General features: G+C 39.9%; 1 non-coding gene across 1 annotated transcript; it reads right to left on the bottom strand.

Moving 5' to 3' along the window:
- Nucleotides 1-21077: 21077 nt before the first annotated feature.
- Nucleotides 21078-21196, bottom strand: LOC145391085 (5S ribosomal RNA). The gene has a single exon (XR_013895776.1). It is a non-coding gene; the product is annotated as a 5S ribosomal RNA (ribosomal RNA).
- Between the last annotated feature and the right edge of the window lie 1437 nt (nt 21197-22633).

Below are 22633 nucleotides of genomic sequence, written 5' to 3' on the forward strand. Positions count from 1 at the left end.
AACCCGCGCCGTCCCGAGGACGTACTTCCACGTCCTCACGTTTTGTCACAGCTAATCCCGAGGACGTACTTCAACGTCCTGCAATTGCAAGGTTCATAATTTCCACAATTTTCAATTTTTGCGAGTCATTTTTGGTACGTATACACGGGACACCTTCCTCAACAAGATGCCAGGCAGAGACAATGCCTTACCCAGCATGACCTCCTCCCCCCCCTGCATGCCCTTTTCTCAGCAATTCACCTGTTATCAGTGACCTGGCCAGTATAGCCATGTCATGCCACGGTACGAAATTCAGGGCCAGAGTGATTCCCCAATCAATGACAATGTGGAGGACAAACTTTACATAGCATTAGAGGAAGAAACAGTTAGAAATGATGATCAGGTAATGTGGCAAAAAAAGGTCAGGTATTAGTGAGTGAAACAATGCTTATAATGCCTATATTACTGCTTGAAAACCAATATACTCTTGTACTACATATAAATTCGTAACAGTAAATAAATAAATACTGTTTATGAGTGGTGTGAAATAGTTATCCTCCCATAGAACTCGTTTTCTTTGGTGCCAGCCTGATAGAAAACCCAGTACGGTAAGGAGGCTCTCCTACCTGTAATGAGTATTTTAAACCTCAGGTGAGCAATTTCTCTATGAATTTTCGATGTTTCTCACCAAAAGCGAAAGTTTTAGCAAAAAAAAAAAGGGTCGAAAAATGGTCGGGATTGGGGGGTACCAGTGGTCAAAAAGTGGTCGGGACGGGGCGGGTTAAACAAGCTTTTATTAATCATGCCAACAATTTGATCTTTAGAATGATGAGAGTGAACAGTAATTCCCAATTGTTGAGCAACAAGCTTAAGTTCATTTTTTGTTCTGTTTTCTATATCACACACTGTTTGCACATTTGACAAAAAATCTTTGGCTTCATGAAGAGTAGTAATAGTAGACATCATCAATAAATCACAGTCACAAAATATCAAGCAATATCCTTATGATAATATCCTGATAAGAGGTCGCCAAATTTATGTTACGGAAAAGAGAGAGATAATGAACACTTCAAGTAAGAATACTAAAATCACTACTGTCCCGCAAAGTTCCAGGTTCAAAACAAAAGAGTTAGGTAAAATTACAAGTTAAAGTTTAATGCTCAAACTAACAACTAAACATTCAGGACTCATAAGGATAATGTAATGGCAAAATAGGTTACATATATGGTTAAATGCAATAGCTTCTATTAACACGAATTTAGCAAGAACAAATTTATCTAAGTCAGCCCTGATTAATGAGAGAACCGGATAATGCTCAGTTAAAGCAAGATATATTATTACAGATACAAAATATTAATTATAATGGCTGACACTAAAGACTCCACATGAATCACAAAAACCTTACCAGGCCCGCGAATCAACGGCTCAGGCCATACAGTACAAGAAAAATGGTAACAACACTTATACTCAAATTATACAGTGGCTAGATAGCTGGAGACTTCCTGAGCACTCACAAAAATACACTATACAGGGGAGGACAGAGATGTGAACAAAATGAGGAGTAGATCTAAGTGGCAATTAATGCAGAGGCTGAGCTCATTATATAGGGGCCGGCAGAGCTTGATTCAACTTGTAAGAAGGACGCGCAAATGAAGCCATAGGGGACAAAGAGTTGACAATCCTGCTCTGAACAACAGAAAGAACGACTTACTCTACTATAAGGGGAAGAAGGGGGGAGTGAGGTAGAACACGCAAGCCTGGTCACTATGGAAGCCACGAGGTGAATCGTGATCAAACACGCAGCACACTGCACGCCAGAATTACACAAAGGATGATGAAATCATAGGCTATGTAACAATATTTACACGTATATAAATATATATAAATATATATATATATATATATATATATATATATATATATATATATATATATATATATCCATCATCCAATCCTACGTTGCCCCATGAGGAGCGTAGGAGCCCGGGGCTAGGCAGTTGGTCCTGACATTTGAGATGAGAGTGACCAGCCTCACTCATCCCTGAGTGGCATTACGTGGGCAATAAACCCCAACCACCCCTTGGATATAAACCTTCACCGGCTCAATCCGATTGCAGCACAATAATTACCCATTAAACCACCAGGCACCAATATTTGGTTGTATGGTTACCACACAGAGTAGTAAATGGTTTCCTGGTGTACAGGAAACCATTTGGCTTGTCACTCAATGTAGAGTCACCAACGGGCAGAAGGAAGAGGAAAGAATGAAGGAATGAAAGACAGAAGAGGGAGTGTAAAGTCACCCGCAGGCAGAAAGATGAAGAAAGAATGAAGGAAAGAAAGATAGAAGAAGATGGAAGGAAAGAAGGATGGAGGAGAGGACAGGGCAGACACCCGAGAGTAGCACTACATTGAGTGAGTGGATGGTGAGCACCCCCACTTACCACAATATATATATATATATATATATATATATATATATATATATATATATATATATATATATATACATAATTATTGCGCTCCAGTCGGACTGAGCCGGTGAAGGCTTATATCCAAGGGGTGGTTGGGGTTGATTGCTCATGTAATGCCCCTCAGGGATTAGTGAGGCTGGTCACTCATCTTAAATGTCGGGACCAACTGCTTAGCCCCGGGCTCCTACGCTCCTCATGGGGTAATGTAGGATTGGATGATGGATGGATGGATGGATATATATATATATATATATATATATATATATATATATATATATATATATATATATATATATATATATATATATATATATATATATATATATATATATATATATATATATATATATATATATATATATATATATATAATTATATATATATATATATATATATATATATATATATATAATTATATATATAATTATATATATATATATATATATATATATATATATATATATATATATATATATATATATATATACAATGGTAAAGTGTGCAGTTTCTTACACTGAAGAACGAGGACTCGCGCCCCGCCAGGGTAATAAACTTTGGGAGCGTTATTCTGGCCACATACTGCATTGGCGGACATAGGGTGCCGTGGTTGAACCAGTGTCACATACTATAAAGTATGCTTGCACCCAGTCGGCTTGTGCAGGCTGATTACACTTGGTTCACAGACTACACACAGAGCCAAAGCCACTCCAATACAACAATTACACTTACAAGCACTTCTCACCCTACATACAATCTCTACCAGACAGCCTAAACCACTTGGTAGAGATACATTGGCTGTATCGTCCCCAATTCGGTCGGGATAGACTGGTCCTGCAGTGGACACTCAAACGGCTGATGAGATGAGGATATATATATATATATATATATATATATATATATATATATATATATATATATATATATATATGATGTGCTACCCAAAAGTTCCAGAAATTTTAACAGAGGGAGCCAATTGTTTGCAGTTTAGCCTTATACCACTAGGAGGAGTCAGAGGCACCCCTTGTGCGTCAGTGTGGCCCCGGCCGTGTCTGTAAGCAGACCTGTTGTTGAGCTATGCTAACTAATGTAAAGTGGTTTGGCGGTTTGGCAATGGTAGACCAATGACGGAGCAATGTCAAGTCTATGTTGATCGTTTTCTTCGATATCCAAGGGACTGTTCACAAGGAATTTCTCCCACCTAGTCAATCTGTCAGCGGAAAGTTTTATTGTGAAGTTTTGCAGCATCTGAGGGAGAACATCCGCCGCAAATGTCCAGAACAGTGAAAGAACAAGGACTGGGTCCTACATTATGACAATGTTCCCGCCGACACATCAACTGTTATCCGGCAGTTCCTGGCTTCCACTAACATGGTAGTCATTCCCCATCCACCTTATTTACCTGACTTTGCTCCCTGAGACTTTTTCCTGTTTCCCAAGCTGAAATTAGAACAGAAAGGGCGTCAATTTGACTCGATTAAGAAGATCCAGACAGAATAGCAGGAGGTGTTCAAGACCACCACGCCTGAAGCCTTCCAGGGATGCATGGACTCGTGGAAAAAACGCTGGGACCACTGTATACATGCCCAAGGGGACTACTGCGAAGGCGACAGTGAGAACTAGGAGTAGGTAAGGTAACTTATTTTCCTACATTACTCAAATGACTGGAACTTTTGGGTAGCACTCATGTGTGCATGTGTATATACAGTATGTATATATATATATATATATATATATATATATACCTAGGCTGCTTCCCCCAAGGAAAGGGAGGTAGCCGAGACAGGACGACACACTCTGCATTTACTCATCCATTTAAACACATTCATTCACATCTTAGCCCCAAAGGGGAGAACGGACAGATCCTCACCGCACCACACCGCACAAGGGTCAACTGCGCAATGCAATGTATATATATATATATATATATATATATATATATATATATATATATATATATATATATATATATATACTATCTGTTTATTGTCAGACGCCTTAATCCCGTAAGGATTGGCCACAAACAAATCGCCTCCATGTCGCCCTGTCCCCCTCAATTTCATTGCCCTGCACGCAGCTCACACCCCCGATACCTCTCCACTCCATCCCTCCATCTCATCCTTGGCCTCCCCCTCCCTTCCCCTCCCTCCACCTCACTCACATACAATTTCCTCATTAGTCTTTCACTTTTCATCCTCTCCTCATGGCCAAAGCACCTCAGCATGTTTCTCTTAACGCTTCCTGTCACATCCACATCCACATCACAATGCTCCTTCACTTCCTTGTTTGTCAGTCTGTGTCTCCATGTGACTCCACATGCTCCTCTAAAGTAACTCATTTCCACTGCTCTCACTCCTGACTTCTGTCCCTCCAAGAAGGTCCAAGCTTCACTTCCATACGTTAGAGTTGGTATCACAACACTGTCATGTAGTAGTTTTTTCACTTCCTTGCTCACTTCCCTGTTACATATCACTGCTTTCAAGGAACCAATGGACCCAGGACCGAATCTCGGCTGGAGCAGGGAACAGTTTAAGGATTTGAATTTCCTAAAAGCTTACTTCTCTGATCTACCAGATGACCCACCGACATGTAAAAATACCCCTGCTAATACCAGTACTCCAATCCTGTATGGGACAGCCCTAGCTTGTATTCCATATGGATGGTGGGTGTTAGTGTCGAAGTGGTGAGTAGTGACATGTGGAGGTGTTGGAAGACTACTGGGCACTGGGACAGGTCACTGCCCCCCAAGAAATAGGCCCTGAAGCCTTTGCCCGGAGTCGGGCACGTAAATATATAATAGATAGATAGATAGATAGATAGACAGATAGATGGATTGATAGATAGATAGATAGATGAATATAAAGTTGTACAACAATACCGGCCTAAAAACAATACTTAATACTGATGTAAACTCGAAATGAATCTATTGACCCTAGATAGGTGGGGTCTGGCAGACCCCGGATTTTTTTTTTTTTGCATGTGGTATTTATTTCCCCCCAAAAAAAACTTGTCCTTCCCAGTACCTTCCTAGCTCTTGATGGTCATCATGGGAATAGTAGGGTCATTTCTGTATCTGGCTCTAGTTTGGCCCTATAGGGCCAATGGGTTTTTTCAGACCCCAGATTACATAACACATTACTTGTTCGGGTCTGAATGACCGCAGATTATCGTTCATGTGATATTGTTACGACTTCCTCATATGCATATTACTTTACATCCAGGGCTCCGTTTTTAGTCTGTATGTACTGCAAACGTTTGTTAACATGACAATACATGAACAAAAAAACTTTTACCTGCACTAGCATCTAAATGCAGTCATTCCAGATAGGAATGGAGTGCTCCCGTTGCCTCCACTGTCAGCGCCCGGTGAGTGCAAGTTGAAGCTAGTGCAGGCATTTTATTTTTTTCTCATGAATTGTCATGTTAACAGATGTTTGAAGTATATACAGACTAAAAATGGAGCCCTGGACGTAAAAAAGTATGCATATGAGGAAGTGGTGATTGAAGGTAACCAAAAATATGTAAAAATTTGTACGTGATTTTGTACTTTCTCAATTTCTGGTGAAATATTCATTTGCTTTGTTTCTCTACTTCTCAAAAGGAGTTCCCACCATCGGTGATGTGTGAACCACCCACCGTTGGAAGAAGAAACCATTTAGTTTCCATAGGGCAATTAAAAAAGAAAAAAAAGGATTTAAAAAATGGAAGTCTTGATTTAAAACTAAGTAAGAACGATAGTGATAATGGACTTTGTTTTTTTTTATTAAAATAAAGAAATATGATCTAGTTTCATGTAGAAATAAAGATTTCCAAAACAATGCAGTGTAAGTATTTTTTATTTATTTTAATGCTGGGGTACCCACGTTTCCTAAATATGTTAAGTCAGAAACATTACCCACTTTTGGTTAACACATGATTAGAAATATTTAAGCATGAAGAAAACAGCAGCTAAATATCCTACACTCATGCATAGGCCACTCACATTCTGTTCTGCAAAACAAAGGATCTCGATTTAAAATGCTAAGAAGGTTAGAATAAGAGAGAGAGAGAGAGAGAGAGAGAGAGAGAGAGAGAGAGAGAGAGAGAGAGAGTTTTCAGACCTATGGTAGGTACACTCGAAAGCTATTATTTCTCCCCTCCCCCCTCCCTCCAGTATTCGGAGTCCCAGCAATTGACGACCGGGCGATCGAACACCCCACCCCCACCGCCCCTGCCTCAACTCCAGTGTAAACGATGTTGGATAGATGTGGTACGGCCAAGGCTGGTGATGTTACAGTGGGTCAAGATTGTTTTTTATAGACAATCAGAACCAGTAAGGGTACATATATAAAGGAATTTAATGTGTAATACTGTCCTGTTATCCACAGCATAATGAAAAAGGCACGAAAATAAAAAGACCTACTGTGTTTATATGTGTTATTGTCTATAACTTACGTCCAATATTATAATGTTACAAATAAGTATAGCATAGTGAACAACAGTTGTTGAAATATGTGATGTCTTTCCTCATCCATTCTCGCTCCAACCTTCACCACCCTTCTCGTCTCCAACAAACGTCTCTCTTACCCTCTCGTTCTCCTCTCCGTCCCTTTGTTAACCAACATAAAGATAATGCTGAAATGATCCGTCAGGTATTAATCTCATTTATATTATCATACACCTTTCTATTATGCACCAACATAGCAAATAACATACTGTTCAATACTTCGGTATACCTGCCGATAATTTCATCCTCTTGTAAGCTGTTACTTGTACGTGACATAATCACTGCAAGCTGGACCTTGTGTTACCAGGACATACTGTTGTATATCTTTAACACATGTTATGTGCTGTTTTGGACGTCCGTTGATTCATATTAACGTGGCAATATACGCCTTACATTATAAACACGTTTGGTTTATGTTCCTGTCAGTACTATGTTAAACAAACGGTACAGGGATCGGCTCTGTCGAACAACAAATGCTGTACTTCAACGAAAATATTCCGACTTCCTGTTACAACAGTGACATAGTGTCATTCTGTATACGATTGACCCACATCCAGTCATATATATAATGACATTATGTCACTGTTTTAAGAAAAAGTCGGAATATTTTCTTTACAGCAGAGAGTTTGTTGTTCGAGTGAGCCGATCTCTGTAACGTTTGGTTAATGTACGATTGTACATAAACCTTACGTGTTTATAATGTAAGGCGTATATTGCCACGTTAATATGAATCAACGGACGTCCAAAACAGCACATAACATGTGTTAGAGATATACAACAGTATGTCCTGGTAACACAAGGTCCAACTTGCAGTGATTATGTCACGTACAAGTAACAGCTTACAAGAGGATGAAATTATCGGCAGGTATACCGAAGTATTGAACAGTATGTTATTTGCTGTGTTGGTGCATAATAGAAAGGTGTATGATAATATAAATGAGATTAATACCTGACGGATCATTTCAGCATTATCTTTATGTTGGTTAACAAAGGGACGGAGAGGAGAACGAGAGGGTAAGAGAGACGTTTGTTAGAGACGAGAAGGGTGGTGGAGGTTGGAGCGAGAATGGATGAGAAAAGACATCACATATTTCAACAACTGTTGTTCACTATGCTATACTTATTTGTAACATTATAATATAGGACGTAAGTTATAGACAATAACACATATAAACACAGTAGGTCTTTTTATTTTCGTGCCTTTTTCATTATGCTGTGGATAACAGGACAGTATTACACATTAAATTCCTTTATATACGTACCCTTACTGGTTCTGATTGTCTATAAAAAACAATCTTGACGCACTGTAACATCACCAGCCTTGGCCGTACCACATCTATCCTACATCGTTTACACTGGAGTTGAGGCAGGGGCGGTGGGGGTGGGGTGTTCGATCGCCCGGTCGTCAATGGCCGCGACTCCGGCTACTGGAGTGGGGAGAGGAGAAATTACTGCGTCCAGGTGTACCTTACCAGGAACGAAAAATATAACTTGGCAGAATAAAAACGTTCTTCCAAAATTTTTGGCTTAAGTTCCGATATCCTTTTCTGCTGCCAGAGCTTTTGTCATCTAATCTGATTTTTACTGCTAAACTGGAGGAAGAGAGAGAGAGAGAGAGAGAGAGAGAGACAGACAGACAGACAGACAGACAGATATAGATATAGAAACATAGAGACAGACATAGAAATAAAGAGACAAACTGGCACAGAGACAGACAGACAGACGGATTCAAAGACAGACAGACATAAAGACATAGAGACAGATACAGAGACAGACAGACATAGACATAGAGACAAACTGACAGAGAGACAGGCATAGAGACACAGACAGACACAGACACACAGAGAGAGTGACATAAGGACATTGAAAGAGACAGACATAGAGACAGATAGACATAGAGACAGACAAAGAGACATAAAGGCAGACAATTATAGAGACAGAGAGATAGACAGAGACAGACAGACATAGAGACATTGAGATAGACAGAGATAGGGGCAGATAAACATGAAGGCAGAGACAGACAGACAGAGAGGCAGACAGATATAAAGAGAGACAGACAGACAGACATAAAGAGATAGAGAATGACAGAGAGACATCAAAGCACAGAAACAGACAGACATAGAGACAGACAGAGATATATAGCCACAGAAACAGCCAGACGTAGAGACAGACAGAGATATATAGCCACAGAAACAGACAGACATAGAGACAGACAGAGATATATAGCCACAGAAACAGCCAGACGTAGAGACAGAGACAGACAGAGAGATATAGAGCCACAGAAACAGACAGACATAGAGACAGACAGAGATATATAGCCACAGAAACAGCCAGACGTAGAGACAGACACAGACAGAGAGATATAGAGCCACAGAAACAGACAGACATAGAGACAGACAGAGATATATAGCCACAGAAACAGCCAGACGTAGAGACTGAGACAGACAGAGAGATATAGAGCCACAGAAACAGACAGGCAGACATAGAGACAGACAGACACAGAGACAGACAGACAGACAGGCAAAAGACATACAGACAGACAGATTGACAAAGACATACATGGAGAGAGGCAGACATAGAGACACAGGGACAGACAGTCAGACATAGAGATATAGAAACAGCCACAGACGTAGAGACATAGACAGACAGACAAACAGACATAGAGACAAAGAGATAGACAGACAGACATAAAGACAGAAACAGTCAGATAGACACAGAGACAGAGACAGAGAAACGCATAAGGACACAGAGACAAAGACAGACATAGAAACAGACATGGGGACAGAAAGACAGGCATAAAGACGTAGAGACAAAGACACATGCAGACATAGACATAGAGACAGGCAGACATAGAAACATACGGACATACATAGAGAGACAGACAGACAGACAGAGACAATGAGACATAGGGAGATACAGACATACAGACAGGCACAGAGACAGATAGACACAGAGGCATAGAGACAGACACTGAGACAAATATAGAGATATAGAGACAGACAGACACAGAAATATAGACAGACAGAGAGACATAGAGAAAGACGGACATAGAGACATAGGGACTGACAGACATAGAAATACAGACAGACATAAAGACAGAGATAGACAGGCACACAGACATACAAACATACAGACAGAGAGGCAAAGAGACAGGCAGACATAGAGACAGACACAGAGACAGACAGAAAGACAAAAATAGAGAGAGAGACACAGATGCAGACAGAGAAACATATAGACAGACAGATGCAGAGGCAGACAGAAAGACAAGCACAGAGACAGAGAGAGACAACAGACAGAGACATAGAAACAGATAGACAAATATCAGATAGACAGACATATAGACAGAAAGATAGATACAGAGACAGGCAGATAGACAAACATTCAAACAGACAGACTGAGAGATAGACTGATAGACACAGAGACAGACAGAAAAACAGACAGGCATAACGAAGACAGAGAGGCAGACACTGAGACAGACTGACTGAGAAACAGACAGACATAGAGACAAATATACTGTACATAGCAACAGACAGAAAGACAGATAGACATAACGAAAGACAGAAAGGCAGACATAGAGACAGACAGAATGGAAAACAGACAGACAGATATAGAGAAAGACAGAGATAGACAGGCATAAAAACACAGAGACAGACAGACATGGAGACATGGAGACAGATCTGACACAGAAAGGTAGACAGACACAGGCAGCTATAGAGACAGACAGCCAGGCAGACAGACAGAAAACAGATAACTCAAGGCATACCAAGATTATGAAAGCAATATCGTGAAGATTTGGTGCAGCATAAACTCGACTAATCCTCTAAGTAAATACGGTTTTTCTTTTCCCATTATTGACACCTGCATTCAGGCATATCAGTTTAATTAATCTTGCTTTCCCCAAGCTTTTCTTCTTCTTAGGAAAGATCTAATTCTGACTCACTCTTTAGCAGAACAGATTCGTCGGGAAATGGTGAAAGTATATTATAAAGAATCTCTTCTGGTGAACAGGTTAAGTCTGATCAGCTGCCTCTCTTCGCTGACGGTCTAGTAATAACATCGGTAAAATAAATCCCTTCATTAGGTAGTAAGGCGATTGTAGGGAATCTCAGCTTAAGTAGGAGGAGTACAACAAGAGTAAATACAAACAGCGTCTATATTTCACATATTTCGACATTTAAAATATTATCAGTGGTCTAAGAGGAATAAGGCCAAAGAGTAAGAGGTATTTTACCTTTGTTTACCCTACTACGGTGATATTTCTGTTCAGATGAAAGAATTTAATTTGGAATCTTGCTAAATTTTTCCCCCAGACTGACTTTCAGATTATTTAACCCGTCGTTGCCCTCAGACTTTGGGACTCTCAATAGAGCCGTTGTGCTGGTCTATTCTCGACTTTTTTATTTTTTGCTAGACGGGTTAGAAATGATGAGAGAGCATGGAGAACAACAATAAAAGTACTCACAGGAGCCACTGAGGTCGATATCGAGGTCGATTCTCTCTGAGCAGGCGGCTGAAATCTACGGAGTAACGCCCATAGACTTAATCGGTTGCCACCGACACCTCTAGAGACCCTATAGAAAGAGAGACTGGACAGCCGCCATTATGCGTCAACGTGTATACGTTTGGATCGCTCTCTCGCCTTCATATAGAAACCAGTGGCACGTTGCTAGCTACCACCAGTCAGTTAACTATTGGTCACGTATTATTGACGGTTTTTTAATATTTTTAATTCTATAGCCACGCATATATAGATGAGCGAGTGAGTTTGCAGATGACGTTAGATATATGAATACCGAGTGTTTACATAGTTTGCCCAGCTAACAGCTTAACACTAATAGTGCTCCAGTACCTGGTCCTGAAGCGATAGCAGGAAATCCCATAGTAGATAATCACTCTATATAGGTTACTGTTTATTGAAAATCCTTAACTTAGACCTCTAACTGGAATATGAGGCCATCAACCTTAGTGTCTTGCCTCGCGGTAAAACATGAGGTCCAGCTTCTCATCTAATGTACTTTACTTCCACTTTATTTATGAAAATATCCAGTTTCCTTAACACTGTCTCCTTCAGTGTACAGTATATTACGGTATGGCAAATCTTTTTATTAATGGGAAAACCACGTAAAATGAATATACAATACCTGGCAAAGTCGATGATTGTCGCTGGCAGACCAGTTCGCTCTTCCGACCTTATTTTCCCATATTTTCCTTCTTTCCGGATCTCTAGGGAATCGGAAAAGACGCATGCGAGGTCCAGCTCTGTTTGTACATCCATATGCAGCACAACCAACCTTATTTACAGACAAAAAATTACCAGCAACACAGCACACCCCGTCTTATTTAGCACCAACCAACAGTCTGATTTCTCAACATTACTGTTCGGCACTTATGACGGTTTTTACGGAAGCAATCAAATACAATAGATGTGTAGAGATTTATATTTTACATAAATCTTCATTTGTTCAAATAAGGAATATTCCTTATAAATAAAACGACATCTTGTTAAGCAGTTAGTCACACTCCTCAGTAGGTGGCAAGATATACTCTATGACAAATCTGCAGACAAGCTTCTTGACGTTGGACCCATCATGGCGCCCATGAAATCCAACCAATCAGGAAGCAGCAGAAAATATTGGCTGTCCAACCTCTCTTTCTACTGTATAGGGTCTCTACCGACACCCACTGAGTTGAGGTAGGAGATATTCGATTTCTTCATTGGTAGCTATGCTATTCGACCCAAGGACACTCTTACTGGATATGTAGATGATATAGGAAGTGGGTTCATATGCGGGAAGGGTGTATGCTTGTCCATGCCAGTCATCTCCCTCCAAATTTGAAAATTTGTGCGGTGACCCAGGTTGCAATTGCAGACGGAACAGGTATGGCTCTGACACTGTCCATAGACGAAAGACACCACTGTACATGTACAGCTCCGCCACTCGGCAGGTTAATTAAATCATTGAAATTTGGCCCTATCTTTCACGTTAACGATCTTGTTCCAACCGACCTACGCTTTTCTGTCTTCTACGTTCAACTTGAGCAGGTTGCCAGGCCGGAAATATTGGCAGGACAACCCGTGTTTTCAAGGTCAGAACAGACGAGCCATACGGGTCAGTCGAGCAGGACAAGCCGAACTCTCAGGTTGCTTTCCCACCCATCAGCAAGGCATCATTGTGCATCTTGTGATATCATACTTAAAAAAAGTATTTTAAAATATAATCTTGTACATCAGAACTTAAGAATAATTGATTCACTGTATAATTATTAAGAACCATAACCCATCTCTAAATAGTACTAGCCTACGTCTGTATTAACACTCCCATTCTTTAAAGCATTGTAAGCATATTTTTTTACTTATACTTTTTTGTGAAATATGTCTTAGTGCTTAGTCATACTATTTTACCCTCTTCCTTTCAGATCACTGATGATGACATTTGCAGTGTGAAAACGTCTGAAATAAAGATGCTGTTCATACATAAGCTTGTTGTCCTCTTCGTGCTTAAGTCGGTTTTCTCTATGAACACCTCACTGCCTGATGTGATATGACAAACATATGGACATCCCGTGTTGCAGGGGTTCCGAAGATTCGAGCATTCTTCCGTCAAGCTACTTAAGAAATAACCTGATCTAGATTTCCATTGAAGTTACAAAGCTTATGATACCTTCCTCCAAGTTTTTTAGTTTTCAGCTTTATAAGAAAACATTGTACAATTCAGATTTGTATGTCATCGTAGAGGAAACTTCTTGATAGATTAACATAAAAGAAAAAAACAAAAAACAAATACCAATACATTAACTTCTTACGATCTTACGAAAGAGTTCCTTGATAACCCTAAAGTCCTCAGTCCCTAGGCTTGATTTTTTTTTTTTTTCTGTTTTGTCCAGTTTGTCCACCACAAACTTCAGGTACTGAGATGAAATTTTTCCAGTAGACATGAAAAGAAATTACACGGGATTGGTGCCCAACTCTTATTTAAATAGGGTGACACCCCCCAAAATAGTTTTTATTATTCAGACACCCCCCTCCCAAAAAGGAAACTGTTCTTATTATCTTCTGACTTGGATTTCTGGTTACCTGTATTGAAGCTTTCTTTGTATATATATTTCTTAACATTTCACAATGTCACAAACACGCTGAAAAGTGTTAAAATTGCTCATGGCTATCAATTTGACTCGGTTGTTAAAAGGATATGGCACATTGCTTCCGAGATTTTCTACGACTTCATGTTCACAAAAGTCTTATCACCCATAATAAATAGGTAAGATTTTAGGTTATTGATAACCCGTGGGAGTAGAAAGGTTGGTTGCTTATCGTCCCGACAAAGGTAAGGTAGTCGTCCTTTTGAACAAGTTTATTTATATCCTAAAATGGGAGACATATTAAATGACCACTAAAGTTACTAAACTAAGATACACTGAAGTTTTCGTTTTCACTACGAAATTAGAAGATAAAGTAACTATATTCATTTGTAAGTTAGTTTCCCTTGATATAATTACCTCTGAAGATTCAAAATCCTTGAAACCTTTGGGATCGACTTCTGTCACCATGTATGTTGTGCCTAACATACACAAACCGTCCGTGCCCCTCCGGCTCATCATGGCTGCTTACAGTACTGCTCCGTTTGAACTGTCTAAGTTACTTGTCCCACTTTTGAGTGTTTTCAGAGTGAATGATTTTACAGTTAATTATTCATACGAGTTTGCACAGCTCTTATATAAAGTTACATATACCTGCACATATTATATGTGCAGTTTTGATGTTGGTGTGGAATTACTGGAATTAATGTAGGATTAATGTGGAAGTTTGGTTCCTGATTGGATGCCGCGTATATCTCCAACTAATTAACAGGGGACCATAGTATGCTACACGTCACCCAGCTGTTTGACTATTTGGCTTCCACCCAACTTTGTAAATGGTTTCCTGAGTTACAAGAAACCATTCGATTTGTCATTCAGTGAAGAGCTGCAGTAAGTGGAAAGAAGTTTACTAATTAGTGAGAGGAAGGATGAGAGAAATAGGAAGACAGTTGGACAGACACAGAAAGAGAATGATAGACATTACACAGGATTACACCGGAAAGCAAACAGCAACAGACCTTATGGTCCTTTCGAGGCTGCTTGTTAGAGAAACTATGACTACAAGATCTAACTCTACATGTTGAAGGATAAGGATAGTAAAGCAAGAAGGCTCCCCCCACCACCAAACCCTCCAGGAAAAAGTGAGAAAAACCACCATGCAGCATGGAAAAACTGACATGGAAATCTTATAGGAAACACTGGAAAGGAAAAGTCACATTCTATAATACTTTATCTATAAGCTACCCGATAGAGTAACCTGAAAGAGAAAGTAAACAAATAAAATAATAGTTACGGCATGACATTATAAACCGGTTACATTGAGTTAATGGGAAGGTCTGTGGACATAACGTGGAAGCTACACACTGCACAGTGTGGATGTTTAGGGGTGGTGCAGCAGCCTTGCATGGCGCTTTTAAGGTAGGCAGCAGTCAATCAGGCCCTAGCTCCGTTTGCTCCACTGAGACAAGGAACTCTCCCATGTGGGACAAGTACACAAGTTTCATCCTGAAGCAGTGACCCCTGGTACATTAAAAAAATCCCGATGGTGGTCACTTGACTAACAGGGACCCCCAGTGATCCACAGCCCATCACAGGTCGAAAGTAAGAGTAGTGACCTTTAACTCAGGGTTATCTGTGCAGATCCTAATCTGTGCTTAAATTGCTTTCCTTGCACTGGGGAGATTGAAAAGTATATAGGATGGGTGTCTTAGATAAAAGGGGACTGCACAGTGCACAGTGTGGATGTGCAATGCACAGAGTGGATGTTTAGGGGTGGTGCGGCAACCTTCCCTGGCGCTTTTTAGGTAGGCAGCAGTCAATCAGGCAATAGCTCCGTTCACTCCACTGAGACAAGGAACTCTCCCATATGGGACAGTACACAAGTTTCATCCTGAAGCAGTGACCCCTGGTACATTAAAAAAATCCCGATGGTGGTCACTTGACTAACAGGGACCCTCAGTGATCCACATCCCATCACAGGTCGAAAGTAAAAGTAGTGACCGTTAACTCAGGATTATCTGTGCAGATCCTAATCTGTGCTTACTGTATATTACCTCATTTGCTTTAGGTAAATCGAAAAACGTATAATGACGTGACGTGACGCTATGTTAAGTTTATGGGGTGTCCTGTAGACACGAGGGGACTGCACAGTGTGGATGTTTAGGGGTGGTGCAGCAGCCTTGCCTGGCGCTTTTAAGGTAGGAAGCAGTCAATCAGGCCCTAGCTCCGTTCACTCCACTGAGACAGGGAACTCTCCCATATGGGACAAGTACACAAGTTTCATCCTGAAGCAGTGACCCCTGGTACATTAAAAAAATCCCGATGGTGGTCACTTGACTAACATGGACCCTCAGTGATCCACAGCCCATTACAGGTCGAAAGTAACAGTAGTGACCGTTAACTCAGGGTTATCTGTGCAGATCCTAATCTGTGCTTATATTGCTTTGTTTGCACCGAATAAATTGAAAATGTATAATATCGTGACGCAACACTATGTACTGGTACATTGTTTACGGGGTGTCTTGTAGACTAAAGGGGCATGAACTTATATGTACCGTAGCTATAAAAGCAAGTTATTCGGACAGAAAAAGAGTCAGCTGAGGATTTTCGTGCAAATACTTGTCTAATTTGTTTTTGAATGTCTCAATTGAGATACTGTTCACGGTATCTGAGGGTAATCTGTTCCAGATATTTACAACTCTGTTAAAGAAGAAGTATTTTGCTTCGTGGGATTGGAATCGCTTTCCCAAGGTTTTGCAGCCATTACTTCTGGTTTGACTCGACCGGTCTATATCAAAATATTTATTAATGTATAAGTTGTCATATCCCTTCATGATTTTGAAAACTTCAATAAGGTCCCCTCTTAACCTGCGCTTCGTTAGGCTAAATAATTTAAGTTCTTCAAGGCGTTCCTCATATGGTTTGTTTCTAAGTCGTGGTATCATTTTTGTGATTCTTCGCTGAATTTTCTCTAATTTTTCAATGTCCTTTCTGTAGTACGGAGACCAGAATTGCACACAATACTCAAGATGGGGGCGCACTAGCGAGTTGTACAAGGCAAGTATGACTTTTTCCGATTTAAACTCGAAAGTTCTTCCAATAAAACCCACTAGCTTGTTTGCAATTTTAACCACATCGGTACACTGCTTGCTTGGTTTTAGGTTATTTGATATTATCACACCAAGATCCTTTTCACTGTCTGTACTTGATAACTGAATATTGTTCATTTTGTTATTTGCATGGACATTGTTACTTCCAATATGAAGTACTTTACATTTTTCTGTGTTGAATTTCATTTGCCATTTTTCTGCCTAGCTTGCTAAAGTATTAAGGTCATTTTGTAACTGCTGCCACTGTAATTTTGAAGTGACTTTACTGGTTATTTTAGTATCATCTGCAAATTTGGATACTTTACAATTTAGACCCTCATCAATGTCATTTATATAGATAATAAAAAGTATCGGTCCAAGTACTGAGCCTTGGGAAACACCGCTGATCACATTACACCATTTGGATTCCTTTCCGTTTATCACAACTCGCTGTTTTCGGTCTGACAGCCAGTCTTGTAACCATTTTTGCTTCTTTCCTTTTATTCCATGTGCTTCTATTTTTCTCATGAGACGCTTGTGAGGGACAGTGTCAAATGCTTTCTGAAAGTCGAGGTAAATTATATCTACTGCTCTTGAGTCATCGTATGATTTGTAAACATCATGGAAGAAGTCCAGTAAGTTAGTTAAGCATGAATGACGATGTCTGAATCCATGTTGCGAGTCTTTAATTATATTATTTTCTTCTAGATAATTAACTATTTTATCTCTTATGATTTTTTCCATTAACTTGCACACTACTGATGTTAGGCTGATTGGTCTGTAATTTCCTGGGTGCGACTCACTTCTTTTTTTGAAAATTGGTGTTACATTTGCTAGTTTCCATTCGCGTGGAACTTTCCCAGTACTTAATGATTAATTGAATAAGACAGACAGTGGCAGCAGTAACTCATGTTTTGCTTCTTTGAGAATTCTCGGTGATATTTTATCGGGGCCAGGGGTTTTGTTTATGTCCGTACTATTTATGGCTGAAAGGATATCGTTATTATGGATAGCATAGTTACTAAGGACTGTGCTATTTGCTTGGTTTGTGGGTAACAGTAGGTTTCTGGTGGTGTTTTCTACTGTAAAAACAGACGCAAAGTAATCGTTAAGAATGTTTGCCATTTCGACCTCATTTTCAGTGTGTTTGCCATTGTTTGTTTCTAGAGGACCTATTGATGTAGTCATAACCTTTTTCTTTCTAATGTAACTGTAAAATTCTTTAGGATTTGATTTGCACGTATTAGCAATGTGGATCTCCAGTGCTCTTTTGCTTTGTTTAATAAGTCTTTTCGATATGCGGCGTAGATTATCGTACTGTAATTTATCATCATTATTTTGTGTAGCTTTATATTTATGGTATGCCTGTTTTTTGGCTATTAAGTTACTTTTTATTTCACTGGACCACCACTTTGGTTTACTATTTCCAGCTGGACGTCTGTTACGTAGTGGCACACATGACTTTACCACTTCATTAAATTTTTCGGTGAATATTTCCCATGCTTGGTTTATGTCATCGGTTTCAGACATTTGATTCCAATCTGCAGTTGCAAGTAGCGCTCTGAGCCTGTTGAAATTAGCTCTACGATAATCTGGGACCTTTTCTTTGCTCTCCGTTTCTTTTACTTTTTCAGTAGTAATATTAAACTGTATAGTTCGATGATCACTGGAACTAAACTCAGGTCCTATTTCAACGTTGTTGACTAGGTTATCATTTGTAGTCAAGATGATGTCTAGGATATTGTTTCCTCTCGTTGGGTATTCTACGTGTTGGGAAAGGGCGCTTTCTTGAAGATTCGTATAAAGCTCTTGTCCTGAGTGTGCCGTCAGTGGTTCACCCCACTTTGTTACCGGTAGATTAAAGTCTCCAAAAATTACGCTATCCTCTTGACAACAAATTTTCGCAATTTGATCATAAAGTTTTTCATCTGTCTCAGTTGACTGTGCTGGAGGACGATAGATGAGACATATATTTATTTTGTGTGAATTAATACTTAGCTGAACATAACTGGCATCTATGTTGGTAATACTGGGTTTGGATAGCACAAGGGGATGGAGACTAGTTTTCACATATAGTAAAACACCGCCACCAGCTCGATGTGGTCGCTCACAGCTGAAAATATTGTACCCTGTTAGTGAGTATTCCGCTAGAAAGTCACGGTCAGATGTGTTAATCCAGGACTCTGTGATGCCAATGATGTCATAATTTTCTAGGTAAATTAGAGATTCTAAATCCTCAAACTTGTTACGTAGACTACGTGCGTTAGCATAGCAGACTCTAATTCTGTTCCGAACAGTTGGTGATCTGACTTTGTGGGTATTTACGTTAAGGTTACTGTTCCTGGACGTGCCGCGTTCTTTGATCTGAAGAGGGCGACTTTATCGTGTAGAAGTCTACCTAGCCATGCCGCTCCTACTGAGTTCAAATGGAGACCATCTTTCTGGAATAGAGTATGTTGCTCATAAAACTGGTCCCACAGATTGACAAAGTCGACTCCCTCTTGCGTGCAGAGAGATTTGAGCCGGTTATTTGTGCTGAAGGCCTTATCATAGAAACTATTTTCTGCCTTGATCCTTGGGAGTATACCAGATATTATCACATTAGTGGACTTAGTTTTGAATCGTTTGATCATTTCATGATACTTTGCTAGCAATTCCTCTGATCTATTGCGCTTCAGATCATTTGTACCAACATGGATAACATATAGAGTTTGATCATTTGCATCTTTTGTGACCTCATCGCAGGCTTCTGTGATATCACATAGTCCACCTCCTGGAAAACAGTACCTCTTTCTGCTGATGGGGGCGCGTCCACAAAATTCCTCCAGCTGACTGCGTACAATAGAGTCCCCAATAAGCCTTGTTTCTTCTGTCTCATTAACAGCTTCGGCAAGGATCTGGTAGCGATTATACGTAGTTATGGGAAGATGCTTCCTCGTATCTTTTCCGGGTTTTGCGCCATTTCTTACCATAGTAAAGGGGACTTCGCTTGGTGAGGAATGTACTGAATCGCTGGGTGAGGAAGATACTGATACACTATTATTTGTGACTGCCTGATGGGCGGGGGCTTGTACGAGCTCAGTTTGTACGCTTCTTCCTTCTCAAGTGCTGTTGCTGACTCCTACATTTGCCACTACAAACTCTTTCAGTGTCTCAAACTCCGCCTTGAGTTCCCTGTAATTTCTCTGCGATTCAGCTAAACCATTTTCTAGATATTTTCTCAAGATGCATAGTTTGCACACAGGCGTCGAAAAGTAATTTGAAAAATACTGAGCCGCAAAGCGACCAGTACACTCCTGGCAGACCTTCAGGTTAGATGGCATTTTGCAGCAATATTTCCACAATCCCACACAAATAAAAAATAATATACAACTGGGTAATGGATGTTGTTACAAATGGTCAATTTACTCTATATATGAGATATTGAATTTCTAGGGAGATTCACTTACTTTTTATATATTATCTTCCTTTACCAGTATAAAAAGAATAGAAAATCTACCTGCTGTGGCACAATCCAACCTACATGAATTCTTTTACCAGTTTAAAAAGAACAGAAAATCTGCTTGCTATGGTACAACCTACCTTACCATGAACTGTGTAAAATGAAAAGGGAATCTACTTGCTATGGTATGATCTAGCTTACCATGAATTGTGGAAATACACCATACACTGATTCACTGGAGAAAAAGGAAAAAAAAAAAAAAAATAACAATGGAATGTTGGGGAAAAAATCAAAATAAAAACCTAGCTTCTCTCAGTGAACAACTGAAAATAAAAATAATATACAACTGGTTAAGGGATGTTGTTAAAAATGGACAAATTACTCTATAAATGAAATATTGAATTTCTAGGGAGATTCATTCATTCATTCATTGCCAGACGCCATGTATCCCAGACAGGGTGGCCAAGGGCTTAGAGTTAATTGTTTTACAGGGAGGGGCACTAATCCTCCACCAACCCCACTTGACGTAGGGATGCCAACAGCATCTGGTGTTCCCAGGCGGTCACCCATCCAAGTACTAACCAGACCCAACGTTGCTTAACTTCGCTGATCGAACGGGAAGCGGTGTACTCAACGTGGTATGGCCGTTGGCAATGAAGGCTTGAACTCAGTCCAGGTGTAGTAGAGTCCCAGGCCGCTGCATATACTATCTTCCTTTAACAGTATAAAAAGAATAGAAAATCCACCTGCTATAGCACAAGCCAACCTACATGAATTCTTTTACCAGTGTAAAAAGAGTAGAAAATTTGCTTCCTATGGTACAACCTAACTTACCATGAACTGTGTAAAATGTAAAGAAAATCTACTTGCTATGATATGATCTAGCTTATCATGTATTGTGGAAGTACACCATAAACTGATTCACTGGGAGAAAAATGAAAAAAGAAAATAACAATGGAATGTTGGGGAGAAATCAAAATAAACACCTAGCTTCACTCAGTGGACAACGGTTTGTAGTGCAAAAACTATTTCACTGGTGTAACATCAATCACACAGTTGTTACTCTATACAGAAGACAATGCTATTCACTTGCACTAAACTAGCAAGCAACTTAGTATTTGTTACGTTAGACTTTAAAGTAAGACGTACAAGGATGATAGTGGGAACAAAAACAAAGAGAGCTGGTAGGTAAATACACTTTCGGTTCACTACACCATTTACTAGTGAGAAAAGATAATCTGTTTGTTAGATATCGTTCTAACTGACCTTGATCTGCGGGAAAATAAACTATAATAAACTATAATATGTCTGAGACCAGAAATAACGGCGGGAAAGGGCAGGAATACGAAGTGGAGGGTGGGTATATATGTAAACAAAGGAACACGCGAACGCTGTACGCCTTTAACCCGCTCTAAAACTTTTACATGAAATCTATTTAAATACTTTACACGGGGGAAATATGTCTACGACTCTTATACACTGATCTAATTCACTTTCACACCAATCTTCACTCAAGCTTGTTGTTGAAACACTTGGATATGCGGAGCGCTGCTTTAATGCGTGTGTATCCCAAGATGGCGCACGCAGGAAGAAGTAGGCAGCACTGCAACAAGTGAGTGCATGACGGGAGCCCCCACTTTCTACCTGTTGGCATAAGCGAAACACTCAAGAGGGATTACAGTAGCAAAATGCCAGATACAAAGATCAAGCTATAGGTTTTTCTGCTACACCTGCGTTCGAGATGCGAGCCTATGTTATGTTTTAGCGGCGCGTGCACGTGTGTGTGTGTGTGTGTGTGTGTGTGAGACAAATAACTGAAATAGTTTGTACCCGATTTTAACCAAACTTGGGGGAAAGGTGGTGGAACAGCCAGTAAGGAATGCTTTTGTTTCTTAGTACAGTACATCAGAAGTAGAGGTGATGAGGCTAGGCCAAATGTTGACCTAACAAATTCAACTTTTATCGTTTTTATTCAGTTTTGACCAAACTTGGCAGAATGTTTGAGGGTATGATAAACGACGTGATTCGTGTTTTTGAATATTCAGATAAGGGTCAAGGTCACAGGTCAGTGTCAAGGTTTGATCCGTTG

This window comes from Coenobita brevimanus, chromosome 16 (genome assembly GCF_032717465.1).
Source record: "Coenobita brevimanus isolate Jiangsu-jjx chromosome 16, ASM3271746v2, whole genome shotgun sequence".
Lineage (NCBI taxonomy): Eukaryota > Metazoa > Arthropoda > Malacostraca > Decapoda > Coenobitidae > Coenobita > Coenobita brevimanus.